Source organism: Ambystoma mexicanum, chromosome 3p (assembly GCF_040938575.1).
Source record: "Ambystoma mexicanum isolate Mex_15411 chromosome 3p, UKY_AmexF1_1, whole genome shotgun sequence".
Lineage (NCBI taxonomy): Eukaryota > Metazoa > Chordata > Amphibia > Caudata > Ambystomatidae > Ambystoma > Ambystoma mexicanum.
Genome location: NC_090925.1, coordinates 483,617,978 through 483,645,729, shown reverse-complemented (window position 1 = coordinate 483,645,729; position 27,752 = coordinate 483,617,978).

The following is a 27,752-nucleotide window of genomic DNA, read 5'->3' as shown; positions in this document are numbered from 1 at the left end:
GAAGAGGTTAGAATAAGAGCAAAACCTTCGATCCTTACCTGAATTCCGGATCCACCGCGCCTTCAAGCTGGAAGAAAGAAGCATTTTACGCGTGCTGCCTCGCCTGCTGCAGCGCCGCGCTGAACTCACCAGCCTTCGCAGCATCCTCACGATCCACCGCATCCTCACGATCCACTGCATCCTTCTGCACGTTCCCGCCACACTCTGGCACCCAAGGGGAACACAAAAACAGCAAAGGTGAGCCAAGGGAATAAACAAAGGCAATAGTAACTACCCCCATAGTCTTACCTGATTACCGCTGGGGGTACTATTCCGCTTCACGAGTCGGCGCAGTCTCCATTGCATCCTCGCCGTACCCTGGCCCCTAAGGGGAACAAAAGGACAACAAGGTGAGACGAAGGGACAAACAAGGGGAACTCTTCTCACCACAATAGACTTACCTAATTTTACCGCCGGAGGCATTATTCCCCAAACTTCATATTTTCTCTCCACACCTGAATAAGGGAGCAAGCCACAGGTTACATTCTGGCCTTATTTATTTGAACTGTGTAGGATAAGCCAAATCCTTACCTGAACTTTCACGAGGAACTCTTCGCTGGGGTCAAGCCGCAAACTGCAAGGAATCAGACAAGAGTGAAAGTCAGACATGTGAACTCTTATGAACTACATACTTTTCGGAGTCAATATTGTTCTGGAACTCACCAATTCCTTCGAGCCAGTGAAGCAACTGGTTATCAACGTGCCCCTGCGCTCAAAGCAGGATGGAGAGCTCATCTTTTCAAACCGTCAGGTGAGACTATAAGAGGGGACATCAAAGGTGATCTGTGAGGAGAACAGCGGGGGTGGGGGGATTTACGCTCAACCCCACGGGTGGTTAATTCCCTTTCTCCATTTACAGAAGAATATTCCTATGGGATGCCTCTGTGGAAGCCAGGTGAGTGTAACATTTGGGAGCAGCAACCCAGTTGGCTGCCAGTGGAAGGAAAGATCACCCAGTGTGCAGTGACAACAATCTAATCAATATTTTCCTCAAGTGTGCAAAGTCCATTGTGAAGTGGACATTCTGGCCCTCAAACTGATCTAGTGCATGGGCCATTCCAAAAGGAGACATGTTTACATTTCCCATACAGCTTGAAGTGAAAAGGAACAAAAACTGCTAATTTTCCAACTATGATGGTCTTTTTTTGCCAAAAACGGACTGAATGTGGGGTTTTCTACAAATAATGTGTTGAATTACACATACAGCCGTACTACTATCTATGCAGTGCACAAGCACATACTTGCATATGATCTGTGATATATTTGTTCATGCACAAACACTTCCATCACACTGACCTAGTGCAAAGTGTTTTCACTACTAGGTCTACGTGCACTATGCCCAGTATGGGAAGCAGGGCTCAGGATTAGTGTCCCATACTGTGATACAGAAGCAACATTTAATGAGATGTCTGTGGAAGTGGGAGGCAGGCCAGAATGGGGGTAGCCGTTTGGGAGACCCCTGTCAGAGCCACCGTTGTGGATCAGGGAGTCAACAGACCTGGTGGGGTTGCATTGTGTATGCAGACAGACTGGGTCCCCCCTCTGGTAATACCGGGCAGGTTACATGGAAAAGTGGGAACACAGTGAAGGCAACAAAATCTTTGCAAACCAAGAACAGACTCAGACCTGTCTGTGCGCACACTTTTGCCAGCTTGTACATCCCCATTGTTCCTTTCTCTTTTCCCCAAGCTGTGTGTTCAACTTCGTTGCTAGAGTAGCCTGCAGTGTGTGGAGCAATGGTGTCCGTTTTGCCGAAGGAATTTGTACAGGAGAACTGTGGAGAATGGGCCAGGGACACAGAATTTGCAACATAGTGCAGACAAAAGGTTAGGGCAGCAGCAACAGGGTAAAGTGGAGTACTGCAGCGGGCCAGAGGACACAGTGCACCACAATGATACAGGCACATTAGATGGGATGTCCTCTATTCCTACAGTGGTGACAGTCTGGCCAGACACTAGGGCATCTGGGAACTACCCCAGCCGCAGTGTGCTGAAGGTGGCTCCTGTGTCCAGCAGCATCCTGACAAACTTGTTACCGACCTTTGCTGTCACATAGGGGCAACTGGATGGGAAGAGGATGTTTCGGCAAGGAGTAGGGATGCCAAGGGTTCAAGCTTGCGGAAGCTGGGAGGGACACTGCCCTGGCTGCTGGGGCCAGGGTTGCAAGGCAGTGCCAGAAGAGGCACCCTGGCTGTTTTTACTACTGGCTGGGAGATGAGAGGCATTGGTCTGTGATCTGGCTTGGGCTTGTCCAGGCTGGGGTGCTGGGCTAGAACCGGCATTGTGATCTGGGGTCTAGGCTGAGCGGGGAGCTGAAAGGGACCAGGCAGGCATGGTGCAGGGAGCTGCGATATGCTCTAACCAGAAAGGGCAGTGGCTTTGATCTGCTGATGCTGAATCCGCTGAGGACAGTTGTACTTCCAGTGACCCTATTCCTTACAATATGCACACTGGTCCTAATGCACGCTGTGACCTAACTGGGATGTGTACCGAGCTGGCGGTGCATACTGGCTTGGGACCTGCTGAGGCATGTACCGAGTGCTCTGATAGCCCCAGTGCTTGGAGTTTCAAGGGGGCATCTGGGAGTGGAGAAAGATTCTTCTTCTTCCTGCCCCACTAAATGTGTGCCATTCTCTAGAAGCCCCATACTGGTCCCCATAGGCTGACAGTACAGGGGATCAAGCAGCAGGGGAGTAAGTACAGTAGGAGCAAGCACAGAAACCTCAAGGACATCCTGTGGGGCAGAAGTGGTCACTGGGGGCAACACTGGGAACAGGCGGGGGTCACACCCATAACTGGGATAATTTCTAATTTTCTCTAGATTAGGCTGTTCTAGCTTCCTCCCTAAGGTCACCTGTTGTTCAGCCACTTCTTCCTTACCACAGACACACTCTGCGGGCACCACAACGTGAAGCACTCCCACTGCCTAACTGCTGGGTTCCCTTTCACCCTTTTAAGAACCTTACACACTGCAGCTAGGTGAGTCTCATCAAAGGAGCCTTTTAGGGGCCAGACCAGTAGGGTCTGACACTTGGTCTGTTTATGGCATACTGTCATCCATCTGACAATGTCTGGTCCATGTAATGTAGCAATGAGGGCCACAGGGGAATCAGGGGAAAGGCTCACTCCATGGCTTGCAGAATTTCCCATTCTGTTACAAATACTAAATCACTACAGGTGTGGGTCAGCACCACCGAGTCTCTACTATCCAAGTCTGTCATCCAGGATTACTCTAGTGCACTCAAAATCGCTCACAGGCACTCACAGATGCACACTCATAGGTGCTCAACTAGGGAAGGGGTTGGATGATAAACTGTTGCAGGACAGGGGGCACAGTAATACCAAGCTACTGATCCATTTTCAAAAGGAGTGTTAAATACAATTCTCAGGTGTCCCTGAAAAACTACTCAGATTCAGGCAGGCTGTTCTAGCACAAAAGAGTTCCAGGCAAAAATGAGCTATAGAGGTGAGTGGAAGGAGCGGATATTTTACACTCACCCCTCCCCTATTCCTGCTCTTCCTCGGTAGGCCCAGTCGTGGCTGCTTTGGGTCCAGGGCCCTGGCCCCAGGGCACTCGTGCAGGGAATGCCCTTGGAACAGCCTCCCCCTTGTGACGTCCCCCATAGTAACATAGAACTAGAGGTGGACAGGACTCCATTTTGTAAAGCACTGACTCCATTTTGTAATTCTAAAACAATTGTGTGATTGCAATGCAAGCCTGCAGTTCTTCCAGTCAGGCGACAGCGCAAGCGAGCGCCTTCCCCCACCTCCTCCCCCTGTTCGCCATCCCTGCAATCGTTCAGTTCCCATGAGAAGACTGTCTGCGAAAATACAACAAAATACATACTGTATCTTCTGCCTTCTGTCTCACTTCACTAACCAGGATACAGCCCTGAGCAGGGGCCAGAGCAGAAGTTATTAATCTCCATAAACCTGACTGACATCCCCATAGACTCTGGCCATAAAAACATGATGACCCTGGATAGAGTCAACAGACAAGAATGACCCCTGAGGCTTTGATCCATTACGATTGTAACATAAACAGAGCCAGTACACCTTCCACGAACATAAGTATGTAAATTTAACGTGGGCCAGCGTGTATATGAGTAACCAACACAATATGCATGTATAACGAGAAATGTTTGTGTCAAACCTTAATAACGAATGTATAACATACACTAATACAGGATATAAGGGTACTCATGGAAATAATGAATGACAATGCAATGCGCACCAATATGGATTTATGCATGCCAGCAGAGCTACCTTGTGTCCAGCAACCTATGAGTTTTAAGTGTAAATATATATGTGTCATAGTCTGCAAGAATAATGTAATGTCAAGTTTTTCTAATAAGCCTTAGTCTGTGTAAGAGGTGCACATGCAGGCCACAAGTAGCGAGCCATTCTGTCCTCTTGTACGTACAGAAGATGAACATTGAATTAAGTATGTGTTTTTAAACTTTGATGTTTCTTTGTGCAATGATAAGTACGTTGAGCCAAACAAGTGATATAGTATGCTTTAATCTAGTATGACTTAAGTGCAACTCAGCAAGCCACATTTAAAAAGTCTGAATGTGCAATCGTGTTTTAAAGAGCCACATTATATAATGTATTAGGAAAATTAGTTCACAAGAAAGCAACTCTCCCATGTCATCAGGGTGTCAAATGAGGTCCGCAAACGAGCTAAATGTATTTGGATTCTTGATCGTTGAACCCACAATGAAAATGTAGATCCACAGTGATATGTGCCTTTTGTGACCCAGCCGTTTTAGTTATATCTCCTGTACCTCCTTTACTGTTATCAGGTGGACACCCTAAACCCTGCAATGACCCCAAGGACTCTACCCTTTAGTCAGTATATCCCAAATTGTTTAAACAGATCATGCACAATGTTTGACAAGTGAAATCGAATCTATGACCAGTAATAAATAATGTATCCTTGAACCATGTTTTGCAAGTATTAAGATACAGGCCTCTGAGGTCACCGGATGAACAAATCATGGTAGTGAATGGATGAGAATGTGTGGCCACAAGGGCAAATGTTACTTGATTCCAACGATGCAAGGAATGCGAACCTTAATCCATCATGCCAGCCTGATGAGCCCAGCTGACCGATTGACCCCGGACACCACGTCACCTCAACACGTGCCCTCAGACCAATCAGCAGTCTCCGACCCTATAGCACCCATAGGTGCCTACCCTTAGTGTCCAATCCCAATCTCTCTTGTGCCCCCTAGGCCTTCCCACAAAGATGACGCTTTTTGTGCATAAAACCAAAATGTAACATGTTGTCTGCAGAGCGCTCTCAGTGTGAGCATAGTAGATTCTGCTTGCCCTATTTTAGATTAAAACAACTTTCTTTACCACTAGCACTTGTTCATGGTCTTATTCCCTCTTGAGAGGTGTCCTTATTGACTCCAATGGGAGATTTAATTGTATTTTGGGGGTCTCTCACTTTCTAAAGAAATACTTGGCTCTCACAACCAGGATAGGGACACAATAAAAATGGGTAAGTGGGTGAGGTTGGGCCCTCTACTAGCCTTGTTCACTCCTAGTGAGTATCTAGGAGAGGGGTTTTGTACAGAATAGGTGGCTCTGGTACTAGCAAACTGAATTAGGCGCTTTGGTGGGGTGAGGGCTCCATCCGCCTAGACAAGCAAAATGAAGGGTGCTAAGTATATATTCCAGGGGGGTATCCATGGTTGGACTTAACATAAAGATGCCACCTCACCCCTGGATGAGAGCTTCAGCCAACCAGAGAAGCAAACTGAAGGATAACAGGGCACACTCCATAAAGGTATCTACTGAAGGACTTACTATTAAGATGTCACCTCATCAACCTTTGTACCTAGTTTCAGGCACACTAGTAAACTGAATTAAGCGATTGTCATGATGCCTACCCCCGGGGACCCAGACCAGGTCCAGCAACCCCGGAAGCAGGCATAAAGTTATTTTGAGCAAGCCCAAAAACCCCTGCTAGGGGCTGTTTGGGTGCGGTCCTGCTGCCTATGGCACCAGGCTCATATGGAGAGTCAGTCCTGGCACCATAGGCGCCAGGCTCATAGAGTAGAACTTACCTGATGCAGACCATGCTGCAAACTTACCTGATGCAGACCATGCTGCAAGAGCTCCAAGCCAAATGAGGCTTGGAAGGGACTATTTTACCTTGGGACTATTTTTTACTCGGACAGGGCTGGGGAGGAATACTGACCTGGGACTATGTTGGAGGCAATTTAAACCACGCCCGAAGAGCAGCACATGCTTGGCGTTATTCTGCGTCCAGCAGCGTAACGCTCACCGAGTCTGCAAGCCTGCATCCAGTCTTCTGCCACGCCCGCCTCGAGTCTGCAGCTCCTAGAAAAAGGGGGAAAACAGAAGGAGAAAAGGTTAGAAAAAGAGCAATACCTTCGATCCTTACCTGAATTCCGGATCCACCGCGCCTTCGAGCTGGAAGAAAGAAGTATTTCACGTGCGCCGTCTCGCCTGCTGCAGCGCCGCGCTGAACTTACCGGCCTTCGCAGCATTCCCACGATCCACCGCATCCTTCTGCACATTCCCGCCGCACTCCGGCACCTAAGGGGAACACAAGAACAGCAAAGGTGAGCCAAGGGAATAAACAGAGGCAATAGTAACTACCCCCATAGACTTACCTGATTTACCGCCAGGGGTACTATTCCTCTTCACGGGTCGGCGCAGTCTCCAAAGCATCCTCGCCATACCCCGGCCCCTAAGGGGAACAAAAGGACAACAAGGTGAGACAAAGGGACAAGCAAGGGGAATCCTTCTCACCACAATAGACTTACCTAAATTCATATTTTCTCCCCGCACCTGAATAAGGGAGAAAGCAACAGGTTACATTCTGGCCTTATTTTATTGAACTGTGTTGGATAAGACAAATCCTTACTTGAACTTCGTCAGCTACCACGAGGAACTCTTTGCTGGGGTCAAGCTGCAAACTGCAAGGAATCGGACAAGAGTGAAAGTCAGACATTTGAACTCTTACGAACTACAATGTTCTGAAACTCACCAATTCCTTCTAACCAGTGAAGCAACTGGTTATCTACGCGCCCCTGCGCTCGATGCAGGATGGAGAGCTCATCCTTCCAAACCATCAGGTGAGACTTTAAGAAGAGACATTAGAGGTGATCAGTGGGGAGAACAGCAGGGGGAGGTGGGGTTAACTCTCAACTCCACGGGTGGTTAATTCCCTTTCTCCATTTACAGAAGAATACTCCTACGGGCCAAACAAACCAAGCTGGGTGGGCCAGTCTGTCATCTCGGCACTACACGTCACATTGGTGGAGACCGCAGCTGTCCAGTTTGGATCGACGCCCCTGTGGGAGCCACGTGAGCGTAACAGAATGCGAAGCCTACCCACAAATTCCCACCCGCGCATTATGGAAACTTCAGAAACTGACCAATTGGCCCAACTACTAGGGGAACTGAGGGCAGAAGTGCATTCTGCCCGTCAAGAGACCAATGCTCTTAGGAGAGAGCTGATTTTGTCAAAGGAGCGAACTGATGATCTTGCTAGGCAATTACTGCAAAGCCAGGCTGGACAAACGCCCCTACCAGGACTCGGGGGGAATCCAGCTCCTGTTTCATCAAGTAACCCTGTGCAAATAAACCTACCAGTAACTATTCCATTAGCTCCGCCCGAACGCTTTGCCTGGGACCCTAAAAGGTTCGCCGTGTTCATGAACCAATGCCGCTTGCACTTTTTATGCAGACCTGGAGCCTTCCCAAACGATCAAGCCAAGGTAGCCTTTGTATTGTCATATCTCAGTGGCAGTGTAGCTGATTGGTCAATTCCACTAGTTACTCAGGATGACCCAATTCTTCGAGATTTTCAGGGCTTTCATACGAGCATGGAAAGACTGTTTGCCCGGCACTCCCAAGGACAGGCCCTGGATAATGAACTTTTGTCCCTACGACAGGGTAACCAGGACCTTCTATCCTACATCGCGACCTTTAATAGGTTGATAGTGGAAACTGGATGGCCTGAGGTAAAACGAATCACGTTATTTCATCGAGGGCTTCGAGGAGAACTCAAGGATGTCTTAGCTCAAGTCGTGAACCCACCTCAAGACTGCGCTGAATATATAGACTTAGTGGTCCAGTTAGATCACAGACTTCAGAACAGAAAGGCTGATCGAGCCAAGTTTGAGAATCGGATGTTGGTTAAAACCCACGCTAACCCAAAAGGAGCAGATGCTTCAGAACCCATGCAAATCGGAGGGTTTAAAGGACCCCTTAACCCAGAAGGAAAGAGAAAGGAGACGGCAAATGCAATTGTGTCTATATTGTGGAACTTCTGGGCATTTTCTATGGGATTGCCCTGTGAAACCACCCAAGAAGGTGGTAGGAGCTGCTGATAAAAGCCATATGGAGTCAGACTCGGGAAACAACCACGCCCGACAAGCGTAGAGGTCCGCTTGTCGAGCTTGAAGAAGGATACTCAGACCTCGCATTTCATCATACCAATGGTCCTCGTAGATTCAGTGCAGCCATCGCGTATGCACGCAGTAAGGGCATATATTGATAGCGGGGCCATAGGAAACTATGTGGACTACGAATTGGCTTCCAGGATGAATCTACCTCTCTGCCGAAAAACCACCACAGATGTCATCACCACAGTCAATGGAACTGAAATCGCCTCTGGGGCTGTGACTCATTCCACCGCAGAGATGACACTATTGGGTCAGGATGGGCATCGAGAGACTATTGTGTTTGATCTAATCAAAGCCCCACAGTTCCAAATAATACTGGGGATACCTTGGTTGGAAACACATAATCCTTGTATTGATTGGAGAGAAAAGAGAATAACCTTCCCGGATTGTGCACAAACCTGTTACCCAAAGAAAAATCTGAACGCAGGCCTGGCCTCAGTAACCACAGCAGTCATGCAACTACCTCCAGAATACCAAGAATTCCAGGATGTCTTCCAAAAAGAACAGGCAAACACCTTACCTCCTCACAGATCGTACGATTGTCAAATCGATCTCATACTCGGTGCACAACCCCCTTGTAGCAGGATCTATGCCCTTACGGATCTTGAGAACATTCACCTACTACAATACTAAGACCAGTACCTTGCCAATGGCTTTATTCGCCCATCCAAATCACCTGCATCTTCAGCTTTGTTCTTCGTGCCCAAAAAGGAAGGTGACCTCAGAACGTGCATAGACTACCGCGCATTGAACCAGATAACTGTTAAGAACCGATACCCATTGCCTCTGATCCCTGAACTACTGGACCAAGTGAAGGACGCTTGCATATACACTAAATTAGATCTCCGGGGGGCATATCATCTGGTACGTGTAAAAGAGGGCGACGAATGGAAGACTGCTTTCTGCACTAAGTATGGGTTATTCGAATACCAGGTGATGCCTTTCGGGTTGTGCAATGCACCAGCAGCCTTCCAATACTTCATGAACGATGTCCTTCGTGAACTCATTGACGTTTGTGTTGTCGTATATATCGATGATATTCTAGTATACTCCTCTTCAGAATCTGACCATGTGAAGCATGTCCGAGCAGTCCTTGAGAAATTGCGCCAGCACAAACTATATGCAAAATTGAAAAAATGTGTTTTTCATGACTTAGAAGTTGAATTCCTTGGGTTTATCCTGACCCCAAAGGGAGTCCGAATGGACTCACGAAAGGTGGACGCAATCCTTAAGTGGCCATCACCAAGTTCAGTTAAAGGAGTACAAAGCATGCTCGGCTTTGCCAGTTTCTACCGCAGATTCATCCCAGATTTTTCACATGTCGTACATCCCATCACAGCACTCTTGCGAAAAAATAAACGCTTTATGTGGACTGAAGAAGCTGAAAATGCCTTCCAAGAGCTGAAAGCGAACTTCACGTCTGCACCTGTATTAAAGCACCTGCGCCCTGAACTTTCATACATAGTGGAAACTGATGCATCCAGTCTAGCCATGGGAGCTGTCCTGTCTCAAAAGGACCCTGAAACTGGCCAGCTTCACCTAGTAGCATTTTGGTCCAGAAAGTTCTCGGCACCCGAGTTAAACTATGCGGTTACCGACAAGGCGTTATTAGCCATTAAATCTGCCTTTAAGGCTTGGCGGCACTATCTTCTCGGTGCCAGGCATACCATTACTGTGATCACCGGAACTTACAGTATTTAAAAACAGCCGAGGCCCAATCGTCACGTCAACTCGGATGGGCATTGTTCTTTGCCGAGTTCGATTTCGTGATAACCTATTGACCAGGTCGTAAGAATGGTAAAGCAGACACCTTATCTCGAATAGGGATGGCAGAAGTGAACCCAGAACCAGTACCTATAATTTCCGAACAAAGTATTCTTGGAATGACTACTTTTCAGACACTAGAGGACATTCGGGTAAAGATCCAGCAACTCTTTGATCCTACAACCCGGCAGGACTGGGTAAAGAAAGGCCCAGACTACTCTGTCACCAATGATCTGCCTTATTACCAAGGGCGGCTATTTCTGCCACACAAGGAACTACAAGAGCCAGTCATTTCCCGTTATCATGATACCCTAATGGAGGGGCAACCAAGTATTGCCAAAACTGAAGCTAAAATTAAAAGACAATTCTGGTGGCTCACCTGGCGAAAGGATATTAAATCATTTGTGATGTCTTGTGGCATTTGTGCCCAAAACAAAAGTCAAAAGAAAAAACCAGCTGGACTCTTACAACCTTTAGACATTCCGCCTATACCATGGCACACCTTATCGTTAGACTTTATTACTGGTCTACCTCCTTGTATTGGATTTAACACCATTCTAGTTATTGTGGATCTTTTTTCCAAGATGGCCCACTTTATTCCTTTAAAAGGATTACCTTCTGCCTCAATCCTGGCCGAAGAATTCCTCAAAAACATTGTTCGCATACATGGATTTCCGTCCGTGTTGGTCTCTGACCGGGGCAGTCAATTCATTTCACATTTTTGGAATAAATGTTGTCAATTGGCGCAAATCGATGTGAGATTATCGACCAGTCACCACCCCCAGACCGATGGTCAAACGGAGAGGACCAACCAGACTCTTGAACAATACCTGCGTTGCATGTTACATCAGACTGAGAGTAATTGGAAGGACATTCTTTGGATCGCCGAATATGCATACAATAATTCAATACATTCTGGAACTGGACAAAGCCCCTTTTATACCCTATATGAGCACCATCCGCGAACCTCAGACCTTGACTCACCCCAACACTTAGAAATGCCCGCAGTGGACCATCTACACGCTACGATTACACAAGCCTTTAAGGAGGCAACTGCACATTTAAAACAAGCGAAGGAGAAATATAAGAAAGATGCTGATCGGCATGGAAGTGATACTCCACAGCACCAGATAGGGGATCAAGTATGGTTGGCCACAAAACACATACCTCTCAAGGGAACGCGGACCTTTAACCCTAGATATTTGGGACCTTACTCTATTAAGGCCATTATCAATCCGGTGGCCGTCAAGTTGGACTTACCTGCTAATATGCGAATTCACCCCGTCTTTCATGTGTCACTTTTGAAGCCAGTGCAACCAGGGACAAGACCAACCAAGCCACCAGACCCCATCCTCATAGACGGGGAACCCGAATTTGAGTTTAAGAACATCCTGGACTCCAAGATGGTGAAGTCAAAACTTTTTTATTTAATCAACTGGAAAGGTTACGGACCACAGGAAAGGTCTTGGGAACCTAGTGGCATGCACCTTGATTGGTGAAAAGATTCCACCGAAATTTCCCAGACAAACAAAAACCACGGGGAAGAACGACTTTAGGAGGGGCCTTGGAGGGGAGTGCTGTCATGATGCCTTCCCCCGGGGACCCAGACCAGGTTCAGCAACCCTGGAAGCAGGCATCAAGTTATTTTGAGCAAGCCCAAAAACCCCTGCTAGGGGCTGTTTGGGTACAGTCCTGGCGCCATAGGCGCCAGGCTCATACGGAGAGTCAGTCCTGGCGCCTATGGCGCCAGGCTCATAGAGTAAAATTTACCTGATGCAGACCATGCTGCAAACTTACCTGATGTAGACCATGCTGCAAGAGCTCCAAGCCAAATGAAGCTTGGAAGGGACTATTTTACCTTGGGACTATTTTTTACTCGGGCGGGGCTAGGTAGGAATACTTACCTGGGACTACTTTGGAGGCTATTTAAACCACGCCCGAAGAGCAGCACATGCTTCGCGTTGTTCTGCATCCAGCAGCGCAACGCTCACCATGTCTGTAAGCCTGCATCCAGTCTTCTGCCATGCCCGCCTCGAGTCTGCAGCTCCTAGAAAAAGGGGTAAAACAGAAGGAGAAAAGGTTAGAAAAAGAGCAATACCTTCGATCCTTCGATCCTTACCTGAATTCCGGATCCACCGCGCCTTCGAGCTGGAAGAAAGAAGTATTTCACGCGCGCCGCCTCGCCTGCTGCAGCGCTGCGCTGAATTTACCGGCCTTCGCAGCATTCCCACGATCGACCGCATCCTTCTGCACGTTCCCGCCGCACTCCGGCACCTAAGATAAATACAAGAACAGCAAAGGTGGGCCAAGGGAATAAACAGAGGCAATAGTAACTACCCCCATAGACTTACCTGATTTACCGCCGGGGGTACTATTCCTCTTCACGGGTCGGCGTAGTCTCCATAGCATCCTCGCCGTACCCCGGCCCCAAAGGGGAACAAAAGGACAACAAGGTGAGACAAAGGGACAAGCAAGGGGAATCCTTCTCACCACAATAGACTTACCTAAATTCATATTTTCTCTCCGCACCTGAATAAGGGAGAAAGCAACAGGTTACATTCTGGCCTTATTTTATTGAACTGTGTTGGATAAGACAAATCCTTACTTGAACTTCGTCAGCTACCACGAGGAACTCTTCGCTTAGCTGCAAACTGCAAGGAATCGGACAACAGTGAAAGTCAGACATTTGAACTCTTACGAATTGCTATGTTCTGAAACTCACCAATTCCTTCTAACCAGTGAAGCAACTGGTTATCTACGTGCCCCTGCGCTCGATGCAGTATGGAGAGCTCATCCTTCCAAACCATCAGGTGAGACTTTAAGAAGAGACATTAGAGGCGATCAGTGGGGAGAACAGCAGGGGGAGGTGGGGGTTAACTCTCAACTCCACGGGTGGTTAATTCCCTTTCTCCATTTACAGAAGAATACTCTTACGGGCCAAGCAAACCAAGCTGGGGGCCAGTCCAGTCTGTCATCTCGGCACTACACGTCACATTGGTGGAGACCGCAGCTGTCCAGTTCGGATCGACGCCCCTGCGGGAGCCAGGTGAGCATAACAGCGATATGTAATGCGCTCTAAAATGAGGCTCTTGGTGGACCGGTCCTTAAGGTGAGCAATGAGCCTCAGCTCCCCTTATTCACCCTTCAGTATGGGCCTAGAAGGTGAGTTTGTTATGGGGTAGGTGACGCCCCTGACCTGAGGAACTCTCAGGGTTAAAACCGAATACCGGCTAAAATTAGGGGTTGAGAACTGGATGCAATGACTAGTTGGCTAGATTATCTGGAACTGTACACACTACAATTTGCCAGTACAATTATTATGTGATGTGTAGGTGTGCAAATCTTCCTCTGACAGTGGCAATGTGCCAGGTCCTTGCCACTGTGAGAGTGGGACCCGGGTTGACTGGATGGGTACAATGAACTACCCTCAATGTTACCACGCCCCTCAGAGACTAGGAGCCCTCCCCTCAAGCTACAAGCTGGCAATGTCAGTGCACGTAAATGATACTTCAGTTCTTACCTTGCTACTTGGTCCGGCAGCCATGCACGCTACAGCAGGCAGCTCTCAGGGCAGGAACGTGTCTGCTCTGGGACTGGTCTGTAGATTGTAAAAGAGGGAAAATGGACAGAGGGAATATGGACAGAGGAAAGGAGTGCAGGCCGCAGCACAGGCGTGAGTTTACTCAGAGAAGGTACAGACATTAAGATACTAATTTGGGTGATCAGGGACCTAGACCTGGTTCTGGATCTGAAACACAGGCACCAGAAAACTGTGGAAGTGGGAGGCAGGCCAAAATGGGGGAGGCCGTGTGGGAGACCCCAGTCAGAGCCACAGTTTTCAACCAGGGAGTTCATTGACCCGGTGGGGGTGCATTGTGTACGCAGATAGACTGGGTCCCCCCTCTGGCAATAATATGCAGGTAACATGGAAAAGTGTGAACACAATGAAGGCACCAAAATCTTTGTAGAACCCAGGAACATATTTATTACAAGAAGAGGATTGAAATCATTGCCAGCCGGCTACATTTGACGCACTGGACTAGCTAGGCACACCCACTGACATGGAAGCCGGGGCCTGGGGAGTACCCTTGCATGAAAAGGTGGGGCAAGGGACACCAAGGGAGAAAGGGAAGGGTTGGAGAAGAGGGGCTGGTAGAGATGGTGAGGGGGGGATATGATAGTGAGACCGGTGCAGAGAGACACACATGGGGACAAACGCAGGGGGACATACACACTGGCGGAAATACACACAGGGGGCAGACACAGACATAAAGGGGACAGAGAAGCAGAGAGGGACAGGGAGAGACAGACAGACAGGAAGGGGTGGATACAGAGGCTGAGAGGGAAGGAGAGAGAAGCAGGGGAAGAAGAACCAGAGGCAGGAGACACCCTGGTGCAAAAATAGAGCAGGGTTGCGGAGGAAGAGTACAAGGCCAGAACGATAAGGGCATACAGGGGGAAGGGTACCTGCCAGAAGGGCTTCTGCAGCCTCTGCCCCAACCCACATCAGTGCACCACACCGCCAGCAGCCAATGAAAAAAGGGAACCCAGCCCTCTCTCCACAGGCTTATATAAGGTTGCAGGGCCACACAATGTGGTTGCCAGGAGAGGTGGGGTGCAGAGTGGGCACACAGTTTCAGGTAGCCCACCCCATCCCTTCCCTCAATAGGAGAAACTCAGAGCCAGCCCCCCAACCCAGAAACAGAACATGTGGTTGCCAAGGGAGATGGGGTGCAGGCAACTAGTCCGTCTGTTTGCTTGGTTGTCAGGGCAGTTGGATGTTAATTGTAGGGAGGTTAGCCTGGTGACTCAAGATAATTACAGGGTGGGCTTGCCAGAGTCCCCCGACCCATGATGGACACAACAAGTGGACTGACAGGGGGTGAAAAGCATGCCAACTCTTGCTGTGTAGTTGAGGGGGGTCTCAGCCCAGAGAGGCTGCTGAACTTGTTTTATGACAGGGGGGTTGGCAGGCCTTTGGGAGGAATGCGACCCCTTTTTTACTGGCCATGAGCCGGTTGCCTGTGAGTGGAGATGGGAAATTGGTGGAGTCCATTCCCAAGGGAGGAATAATTCAACAAACCACCTAAAGACACAATGTAAACAGTGCAGAGGTCGGAAGAAAAAAAGTAAGCTGTTTTGCTCACTTTTCAGGACAGCTGAGCAACACAGTAAAGCAGGAAACATGAAACTCATACAGTGCAGGGCAGTTAGGGCCAAAGGGGAGATTACTTGTTGGACACAACAAGCGAAACTGGTTTGCAGGGCAGAGAGGCTTCATGCCAAGACAAAGGGGAGATTAATTATAGGGTGGGGCGAGTGGGAGGAAGAGTTGAAAGGGCTCCCGGGCGGCAGCTGAGCAACACATAGGGCCTCATTACACGGACGGCGGTGGACCAAGGTGCTATTAGCACCTTGGTCCATGCAGGTAAAATACCAGCACCGCCGTGGTGGAAAGGGGAATTACCGCCCTATTCCAAGGTTGGTGGGGCGGTAATTCCCCCTTCTCCCATTGCCCTTCCCCATTCCCATTTTTGCCCCATAGGGCATAATGGGAATGGGGAAGGTGCAATTACGGCACCACAAGTTGTGGTACCGTAATTAGCTCCCTGGTCCCTTTGCGGGTTGGTTTTTAATGCCTGCAAAAAGCAGGCGTTAAATTCTCCAACCCGCAAAGGGACCTCGTAGTAAGGCGGTAAGGGTTTACCGGTAACGGTAAAATACCGGTACCGGTAAACCCTTACTGCCTACCGTGTAATGTGGCCCATAGAGCTGGTTCTTTGTGGACAGATCATGGCTTGGGTCCTCAACCCCCACCCACACAGTGCAGGGGACATAGAGGAAAATGCATTTGGGAAAAACAAAAGTCACCCAATACTTTGAAAAATGACGTTGTGCAATACATTGAATATAGTGAGGAAGGGTATATAGACATTGCCTTTTCCACATTACAGTACGAACAGGGATTGGTATGGTGTGTAATACTTTGTCAGGCAAACCAGAGTGTTGTTTGACAGAAGGTGCTGCTAAATGGGAGATTGATACCTTCCATTTACCATTCAGACTTCTGTCATGCCAGTGCACACAGCAGCTGTGGTGGCTGATGTAAAATGCTCCTTTACACGTGCCTCCATCCACATGGCATAGTTAGGTACTCCTGACATGCTGGCACTGAAGATGGTTACTTCTGTCTCGCCTTGCCACAAACAGATGGCACTTTGTTTCCCACTCAGTTATGGCCTTTGAATACACTCTCCAGCCTCCACCCAACTATGGGATTTCCCTTCCCTACTATTCATATATTAATAATAACAAGATGGCAAATACAATTACAGCCCCAGAATTGACATTGCTGGGATTTTCTCATATTTAATTAATTACAACAAATGTCACATGTATGTATCTACCCCAAGGAAGTAACTTGGATTTTCTCCTCCCTGGTAATAGTCACAAAAATAACGCACATTCAGCAATATTCCCTGAATGGTAATCTCCTTGCTGTCTCCAACCCAATCTGGAATTTTCAAAGGAATAACCAATCTAATATATTTCCCTTTTCTGCCTTTCTACCATCTAAGTTCCACATTTTTTTTATCTCAACCTTAACTTAATCGTATTTCAATGTTCAACCTCTTCTTCTTTCAACTAAATCTTACTTTGATTTCAAATGTCTACTTCTCCCTCAAACAATTTTTCAAAACCATGCCTCTGCCTACGCGACTGGAGGTAAACTCCAACTGTGCATACCATATATTGGCTGACAAGGCCAACTCACATAGACCATCCCATCACAACTCAAAAGAAGTTCAAGAATGTTTTATTCTGGTTGACTTGGTTGAATTGGTTGAAATTCACCTGATTCAGAATTTACCCAATTAGCTTTGTCCAAACTTGTTGACATGATGTATATACCAACAAACTGCTTACTTATAGACTGAAAATGAGAATCTCTCAAAAAGCTTGTCTCTGTTACGAATCCAAGAAATATTGGGGTGTTTAATCGATAAGATATAAGCAAAGAAAATGCAGAGTACATCAGGTTGCTCTACCCACAGGAAACGAGCACAGTTAGACAGTTGTTCTTTGACCTTTTTCTCCTTCCCCTAGACCTGCTGTGCATGCTGATCCCTAAGGAAAAATAGATTGAAGATGTTAAATATACTAAGGGCCTCATTACACGGACGGCGGTAAGGGTTAACGGTCACCGTTAATGGCAATGGTGACCGTTAACCCTTGCCGCCGTACTACGAGGTCCCTTTGCGGGTTGGTGATTTAACGCCTGCTTTTTGCAGGCGTTAAAAACCAACCCGCTAAGGGACCTCGGAGCTAATTACGGCACCGCAAAATTGCGGTGCCGTAATTAGCGCCTTCCCCATTCCCATAGAGCCCTATGGGGCAGAAATGGGAATGGGGAAGGGCAATGGCGGAAGGGGGATTTACCGCCCCTCCAACCTTGGAATGGGGCGGTAAATCCCCTTTCCGCCAAGGCGGTGCCGGTATTTTACCGGCATGAGCCATGGCACTAATAGCGCCATGGCTCACCGCCTTCCGTGTAATGAGGCCCTAAGTCTGAGTTTAAGGCTAATGTAGATTGAGATGATGTCTGGCTGATATGGTCAAAGCCAGATTTAAATTTGGAATTTATAAAAGATGTCAAAATATACAAAATGACTACATTCCTGCTCACAAGGGAGCTTGGGTGGAGGGAATTTGGTTGTTGGCCTTACTAAATAATCAAAAGTGAAACACCTTTTTCCATTTGTCTAGGCGATTGTATATTTCTCAAAATTTGAGGAATATGTTGAACCAAGTAGTAGGAGTAGGTTAGAAACCTTTCAATATTAAATGCATGGTAAATAATGGGGCAGCAATTCAAACAATGGCATTTGGAAAACAAATTCTTGTGCATGTTATGGTCAAAACTACTTCCTTGTAGTCTTGGGTATCACATGGTTTCTTAAGAGTATGTCAGGTGAGGATTAATGATGGTGTGGTAATGTATGATTCCTTAAGGGGGATGCTCATTTACAGAAAAACGAGCTTCCCAGATGTAATGTTTTGAGCAATCTATGAAATGCTTACTTTGTGGACAAAATAAAATTGCTGCTCACCTTCTCACGGTCCACATGATTTTCAGAAACTCTGTTTCCCAGCCAGGGTACTCTTTAAAACTGCCTGCAACCCACCAGCTGCCTAAACACCAGCCCAACAAGCCACACAACACACGGGTTCAGGTGGGATGCACTCTTCTAGGAGCCAGACCATTGAGAGGAGTGAGACTAAATTGGCACAGAAAGAGTAAACAAGGAAACAGGCATTTTCTTTTTTGCCCTAGCTTACTGGAACACCATCCTGGAGGCAATCAGGACTGCCCCAGCACTCCTGCAATTGTAAGAAACGGAATGCCCTGTTCTTCAGGACATACTTAAGGGTTACTGAACACTTGATACTCTAAGTAATATACCATCTCTTGAGTAAAGAACATCCAAGTAACTATAACCTATATCCTCCCCTTCCACCAAACTCTGTGAGCACTAAATTACTTGTAAAGTTCTCCATTTGTTCCTTGTTCTATTTAACCCAAATATAAATACAAAATACCACCATGCTGTCGTAAGTGGCCAATGCAAGAATGAATATGCATTGCAATTGTGGGAACTGGACCTAGATGATGATACCTGTCTCAACAAATTGCGCATTGTTGTAATATGTTGTCTATTTTTGCTATATATAGTGCTGTGAATGCTAGCTTGATGTCCTGGCTGCTGCCAGTAAGTGGAATGTTGAGTGAATGGTGTTCATGAGAGTTTTGAAGGTGCCAGGTGGAAAGTGGCTGTTGTATGCTTTTGGGTTTTGTTTCTGTTTCTATTTCTACTTTCCTCAGGATTTTCTTGAAGCTAAACAGAAATATGTTATTTTGTACCTGCACCTCCAGAATGTGTGAAGTGCCTCGCGCTTTGAAACCCTTGTGTATGAGGGCAATACAAATACAATATCAAATCATATCAGAATGCTTCCTAGGACAACTAATTTTCTTGTGTACCAAACACGATCACGAGAGCAGCCTAAAGCAGGAGTATTTTTGGATTCCGATTTAAGAGTAAAACCATAGAAAGCTAAATAGCGGAAATACCGTAAACAGGAAATTATGAACAACTCGGAAATGTGTGCGGATAAACTGTGTTGGGCGTGCAGTAGAGAAGAGGATCGTCTATTATATATCCTTGGGGTTGTACCTATTTCCAATGTCGTGCTCTTGAAAGCGAAAGTGATAAGGCAAAAGTCGAATGCATTGCCCCTCCAGGCACCGCTAAACAATGGTATAGCCCAGTCAGGTAACTCAGAGGACTCAAGGAAGGTTACACACAAGGCTTCCTTAAGTGCAGTAAATCAATCAGACATTCATTTGAAAAATAGGAAAAGCATGACATAGATACTCAGGTAGCCAATCTAAGCAGACTGGTATCAATGGAGAAAAAGTATAATAATAATAATAATAATAATAATAATAATAATAATAATGTAGCATTTATAAGGCGCTACAAACCCTCGGGCTTCTGAGCGCTGCTTATTACCCACGGTGTGTGGTGCTCATTTATAAGGATGAGTTGGCCATGCCGGGAAAGCAAGCGCTCTACTCGCTGTGCTATCGGACCGACGGCAATAAGCCAGTTTAGTGAAGTATGAGGGCATATGGAGATTTGTTGATGACTTATATGAATAAAGCATCATCTAATCGATAAAATGTACTTTTGGAATGAGCAACCGTGCACTATTGATGCCTCATCCTTTTCAAATCATGTTTACTCTTGTCCCTTTTTAGTGCCTTTAGTTTCTGTTGTTGTCTATTAAATGGTTGTGTATTTTTTCTATGACATGGGAGATTGTAAGGGGAAGGGCTGATTTCACAGAATTCATGCTATGTGGAAACCAATTTCTCTTCGTTTCGTTTAATTAGCAAACTCTGTATGTTTCATAAGTTGTATGTTTACATTTGATAACTTATAGATGTCTTGTTCTTTTATTTTCTCCTTAAAACTTGTAAAAGAAAATCTCTGCATAGTGAAAGGCCGGCTTTCCTGCATGTCAGCTAAGCCTCCAGTGTTTTTAAGGTCACCATATGAGGTTAAAGCAACGAGGCCACCTTACTCAACCAAGGATTTAAAAAAAATCTTGGGCACATAGGAATTTCCACAAACATAAACTTGTATTAAACATTTTCTGCAACTGGGGTTCAGGAGTGCCTAGTGTGTCCAGTGTTTCTGCAGACAATTCAATGAAAACGTTTACTAGTTGGCTTGAAATTTGTCTGCTATAGTTTTGATCTGTGCGCAATATTTTTTAATTATAGCCCTGTATTCTCTGCTCTCAATGAAAGCTGTTTCTCATTAATTTCAAATGAGTAGACCATGGGTGATGTCAAACTACAGTCTTAACCCATTGATGGGTGCTTTAATGCTTAAATCTTTAAATGTCAATTTTTGCATTGACAGATTTATGAAGTGCAAGTGAGAGAGTGAGTGTGCAAACCATTAAATCATTGTTAGAGTCCTACCATATGTGCCTAAGAGAACAGGCAAGCACATGTAAGATAATTGATACAAATTATGAAGTCCATGACCAGCTAATTCAAAGAGAAAGTGGCTACTCCACGAGATAGGGAAAAAACTCAACAGGGCCTAGACCTGACCATATGGCATATTTTAGAAATGGAAAGTGCACACACATGGTGGATGCCCGGGCTAGCTATGTGGAAACAGGTTGGCGGGGGAAAGGGGAGTGTCAGGAGAGAACTCTGTGGAAGACCAACTGCCATGAACAAAGTACCCATAAATGATTAGTACTCGGCGAGAGACAATCAGATTGGTTCACGCCATCTGATTGGCTCTCGCCGGGTCCATACCCGACGCAGAATCCCTTGAAGGTTTAGCTTCCTTCACATCCCCAGTGGGGGGTGGGGATGTGGCAGCCCCTCAGCCAATGAGGAGGCTCGGAACAGGGTATTCCCCACCCCGAGCCACCGCAGTGCTGGAGCTGCCATCCTCCCCTGCCGGGGATTCTGTTTTTTTGACATCCCAACCCCTCTGCCCCCAAGCACCCCCAAACAATCCCCTCCTTGCCCTCCCAACCCCACTCACCTTCTTTTTGTTCAGTATTTGAGAGTGAACGCGCTGGGAACACTCTGTCCTAAGCGTGTCCGCTCAGGATGGCCGCCATGGAAAGGGAAATTGGACTCTGTTTTCCCTTCCCTGGCGGCCATTTTTTTTAACATTCTTTATTTTTTTTCGAAACTCTGCAGCCTTTCGGAACAGAAAAAGAATGCTATTAGTACACCGGTCTTGCGGGACAGGGTACTAATAGCAATAAGTACCTTGCCGCAGTGACATCACCGAGTCAGGTAATGCCTCTGCGGCTCGGGGATCATTGCTTAACTATTGTTCTGTCGGTGTACAGGGATAAATAGTGGCTAAACTGCCTTCTCAGACACACGCTACTACTAAAGCAGCAGTGATTCATATCATAAAGGTCAGACAGAGACAGCCCAATGGGTATACCTCCTTCACCTTTTGGGGTAATATTGGCCGAGGGCAGGCTATTCTATCAGGAGGAGAGTGGGGTATTAAAATAGCAACCCAAATAGCAATAGTACATAGACTCCAGGATACAAGAATGTCCAATCATGGTTCTATAAAACTATAAATACATTAATCAAACAATGAAGAATACAAATAATCAACAAAAACCCACCCTGTGAAAAGAATACAGAAAATGCAAATGTGGGCTGGAAAAGCAATTACAGCATTATAACTGTTCAATGACTATGGGCCTCATCACGAGTTGGGGCGGAGTGTTAAAAATGCGTCAGTAACGCTATTACTGCCGCATTACCACTCTTCCCAATCCTGAGTTTGGGCGGAAAGTTGTGAGATTCACCTCCAGCTATAAGCTGTAGGCAAATGTGCTGACTTTCCATGCATTTAGCATGGCACAAATTGCACCACAGTAAATGTGCCTAAAATGCCGCTTAGAGTCCTGTGGACTGGGAATAAAATGGGGATTTACAGCCTTGGCGCAACACGGTATCCAGCGCTAGTAGCGCCAGACCGAGTTGCAGTGAGGATATTTGCCTTGGGCAGTATCCCGGTGGATTAATCGCCGGGATACTGCCCAATTTATGATGACCCCCAAGTCTTTAAAGAAAAGGATTGAAAAGGGGCTTATAAGCCACCATGATCCCAAATGTCGACAAGCTGACAGGACCTCTCAACAGTACCTTGTTCTTGGGTGGTTTGATAGCATCAAACTTGGCCTCCCTCCTTGTAGTCAAACTGGATTTGAGATGCGGCAAGTCAAGTAAATCCAGGCAGTGAGTAGTTGTCAAGTCGTCGCTGATTTGTGGCTTTGTGCTGTTCAACTCAGCATTCAATGTTATGCTTCTTTGATGGGTCTAACAGCTTATGATCAACAGTTGAGTCCTTTCAGTGCAATGTCATCCATGGGTCTAGTTGGAGCATGAAACAATGGCTTCTAATTGTTTGAATCTGTGTTTGAGTCAGGTCGAGGTAAGGACCTGTTGCAGCAAGATATTTGTGTTCATGTCGGGTTGGTGAGAAGACCTGTTGGTGCGAAGTGGCGTCAAGGAGCTGCAAAGAGTGCCAAACACAACAATGCAGGTTTTGTGATGGTACAAATGCATCAAGCATGGTTGAAGCATTTCAAATGTGTCCCTAAGCATCGGAATAGAATTCCAGGCTTCATTTTACTGCTTAGGTTTGCTGTGAGTCCTAATCCAGGGACTTGTAAACAAGGTGAATCGTTCTGATGCACTCACACTCCAGGGAGCTTTGTTGGCACTTACAGGGGTCCCTTCGACTTCAGTGACATGGTTGTGGTTCCAGGGCAGCCAGCAGTGATGGCTTGGCCCACCAGTTCACCCCCAACGTGCCATGGTTATGGTTAAGGAGAAGAGCTTTCCTCATCCTTAAATAGCACCTGTCCTCACCTTTGTGGTAGAGGTTTTTGGAATGGGCTGCACACCCGACAGGGACCCTTAGATGTATTTGTCTTAGTGTCCTGGAAGCAAAACAGGAAGGATTGGGAGACCCTTTCTTATACAATCAAAATATCACTATGGATTGGATTAAATTAAGCCTGCTATAAGGGATCCAATCCATGATGCTGTAACCAGTGACCCTTGAATTCATGCATCATCGGCCGAGTGTCTTGTCATGCAGGCAATGGAGTTGTCACGAAGGAAAGATGCCCCAACAGAAAATCAAGATGGTTGAACCCATTCTCCGATCCATTCTGCCCACTCTGGCTACTTTAGCGATGACCCTTTTCAAGACTGCTGACTTCAAAGACCTTTTGGTGTTCAACACCTTGGTGTCAGGATAGCCTTTGTTTTTCTAGTGCCCCCATTGAAGCAGGATTCCAAGGAGATCTACTGGTTAGGGCTTTTGTGCCAGGGGGGAAGTGTTACCCTTCCTCCCGTGGAATCAAAGCAAGGAAGCATGCTGCCTGTTTCCTCACTGGGAGCAGTGTCGACAGCCAGGCTCGCCATGAATATACATCACCTGGAAATCAGCAACCATGGCTCAGAGCATTGGCACTTAACTGATATCAATTTTGTATGGTGTTAGGCAAAGTTTGTATGCAGTACCGTCTAGGAACACTAGACACAACAATGACTACAGGTGTAAGCAAACCAACCTTTGGTGTAAGTCTGAACTACACAGTTTTGGTAGCGGGGCTGAGCAGCCAGGCTTATCTTAAGAGGAGAATGTGAGCAGTAATGATGTTACACAGAGGTCTACAATCACAGGTGTTCAAATAAACTCTTACACTCAAGGTTTCTTGGATAAATACTTATTAATGTATTTATCAGTCAGTTATAAAACATTCATTAGAAGGAGGCAATTAGATAATCATACACACATATACTTCAGTACTGTACACTCTTAAAAAAAGGTAAGTAAGAGGGAAAAGTTATCAGAACATAAAAGACTACAATTATTCTCATACAGTGTAAATACTTTGAGTTCACCAGAAGAGTCAATTCAATTGAATAGGCTGTGCCAAAGTCAATGGGCTAAAGTCTTAGGATAAAGCGGTTCTGGTAAATAAGTGGTAAAGTCTCTGCACAAGTTCTCAGAAGTAGTTTGTAAAAAGAAGAATCATATGTTGGGTCACAAGCTGATTAGACCTGCGAGTTGCAAAAGTTTCAAGCACTTTCACTGCGAGAGGTTAGTTCTCTCAGTCTTGTTTCACAGTACCTGACAATGAAGAAAAAGAGGCAGCTGATGACTTCTGTTCCTGGCAGTTCCCGCAGATCTCGCTGTTCCTGGGCCTCATTCATGGGGACAAGAGGGAGGACGTTGGGGGACTCCTGCACTGCACCGGGACTGGACAAAAAGCTCACAACTGGCAAACTTCAATTCCGGTGGCTGTAAGCAACGCGCACAAACTGGTGTCCCTCTCCCTGATCCTACGTTTTCCTGCAGAAACTCTGAGGAAATTCAAACAGCTCTGAGATGGGTGTCCAGGTGGATTACTTTGGAGTTGATTGGTCCCACCAACTCAAAGGGAGAAGTCGTCCTTGCAGGGCTTCTCTGTCTATTAGAACTTGGCGATTGGGACCTGCAGCAGGGCTTCACCGGGCAAACCAATGGCCCAGGAGTTGCAGCAGCCGTCTTCTTCAAGCTCTTCTTAGGTTCCTTCGTCCAGTGGTCGACTCTGCCTTCCAAGCCAAGAGACTCGCCTTTTGTTCAGTTCTCTCTCATTCATTCCAGGCTAGCTGTCACTCACCCAGGAGGGTGGTGGTCCTTGCCGGACAGAGTGCATTTGGGTCTCTTAGGAGACTAAGCACAGGGAGTTTCAGGCCCCTCCCTCACTTCCTGCCCACCCCAGAGACTCGGGTGCCAGCGGTGGTCTTCACTCTTGAAACCCGCCAAAGGCGAATGAACAAAGAGACCAAACCTGGTTTGGTGCACAGAGAAAAACTTGAGAAGGACCTTTCCAATATGAAATAGTGAAAAAAGAGGACCGGGACCTGTTTTAACAAAGGGGGCTCAGACGCCACCTTGAAAAACATGGCTCCTGTGATTTAACATTATCGGAGCTACGAGTAGTTCGCGGTCGTGAATAATCATTGTAGTTCATTTTAAAACCACTGCCACCAGCCATTCCGAGAGGAAAGGGTAGCATTTGACTGCTACATGAGTATCTAGACACAGGGGATACCAAGCAACCCCTCCAGCACTCTATTGTAAGATAGGGTTTGCTGGGTTTAGGAATTTAAAAGACTAGTAACGTCAATTTCACTTTGCTTACTCTGGAAAATAGTAGTTTATCCCAGAGAAGGTAGTTAAACATTGGGGAAAGCCTGAAAGGCTTCCCTGTGTCACTGCACTGAGGGTGCTGTGTGACAATATTGCAAAAGATAATGCCTTTGGGTTTGGTTAGACTCCATAACAAAGAAAACAAACACAGACAACAATTAGAATTAAGTCCCAAAGTTCAGCAAAAGAGCTAACGGTCTGTAAGTTAGAGAGGAATTAGTACATTTCTGAGAATTCTCCCTAACATATGGCTTTGATAATTGTGTGCTATTATCAGTCCCAATACCACAACCAGGTATGGCTTATTTTTAGAGATTACCCTTCCACAGAATGATAAGGCAACAATTATGATGTGTTGGATCAGATGTGCACGGGTTAAAATGCTTCCTCTACCTGTTGTGGGTTTGGAGCACACCAACTGTCAGGAATCCACATGTGGCCTTTGATCCTGCCCTGTGGCACTGAAGCACGTGTGTTACAGTGGTCAGGAAACTGGTGCAGCAAGGGCACATGTATATGAAAGAGGTGTTTGGCAGACCCCCCTTTCAGAAACAGGATTACCTGGGTCATTTTATTATTTAATAACAATCCAAAAAGCCTGGGCTTCCACATTCTTGCTAGATGGCAGTCAGAGAACTGGAAGTGATTCTTGATTTGATTTGATTTGACAACATGGACCAGGAAGGCTTGTGGCTATCGATGGAACACCCATCCTTGCAGGTCATTTCCCAGCAAGGACAGCAGAGGGAAATGTTGGGAAATCATTGTCTGCAGAACCTAAGCAGCTCAGCAACTACCCAAGCTTGCACTGAAGAGAAGAGCACACTAGGTCAGTGCACAGGACACAAGAGGTGACCTGCCTACAGTGGACTCTGAAGCTGCCCCAGAAAGGCATTTTGACAGTTAGATACTTGAGTACGGTAATGCTTACGACAACAATGCAAGTATGCATTCTAGACTTCAGTCAATGTGATTTTTCATGAGCCGTTTCAGCGCTTACAACTTCACCTGACTCTAATACCCATGGCAGTGTGAATCTGTGCCTTTGGTGGTGCGCTCCTTTTGCCATCAGAAGGCGTGTTTCAGACCCCAATTCAGCATGGGTGCAAGATAGACATATCAAGATCTTCTGTGAAACCAGCAATCACTGACATACTGCTCAGTTGTGCCCAAGTGAAAGCACTTGATTTGATTGAATATCTTTTTTCCATCTATGAGGTGAACATATGGACATACTTGTGAATATCACAGTCATGTTCACAGAGTTGTCGGCCTGGGAGTCAAGGGGATGTGCACTGGAGCCTCTTGAAGTTCAGTTCATTTCAGTTGAAAGTAGAGGTTGAGCTTTAGAAATTGTACACAATTGTATTCATTGAAAGAAAGGACCGATGGCCCACTTTGTGTGTGTTTCAAATTGTGATGACTCATGGGGACTCTGCAGAACAGCTAACCTCCCAGGCTAGAAATCGTGTGCCCCATTCAGACCTATTTTCTTCTTTTCCATAACTATCAACCCAGCTGAATTATTATGTAACTTGATCGTAAGTGTCACTAACCATACCAAGATGGCAACTATAGACACACCTACAATTATGAACCCCTTCTCTGTCCACTGCAACGTCCCCTACATGTGCACATTCCCATCTGCCTTGTTTGAAAGACCATCATTTTAGGAGTTACAATTCTTAGGTATTTATTATTCTGACAGTAGCCTACATTATGCACTATCTTGGTTTGATATATAAATTCTGCGGTGACACATGGAAAACAAAAGAGAAACCCAACCTCCATCCGCTCTACATCTATGTACAAGGGAATCGCACTTCCCATCTCAAAGGCAATCTTTTCCTGCATTGTTTCTATCTCTCTTCGGGTTATCTGTGCTATCATTTGCCGGATGATATCAGACTAAATGAAATACAATGGAATGTGACCCTTTATCAACTGAGATACCCCATCTTGAACCACCTGCACACATTAAGTGAGTAGCATTTCTACTGGATTCACAAAATTAATTTTATCTTTTAAAATCCCATCCTGCTTAAACATTACATTGGCCCTAAGCTCTAACATCATTGATTGTTCATTTAAGGTTACAATGGTTCGATTAACAAATTGAACCAGTTCTTTCTGTTCCACTCTTACTTGGTCCAGTCTTT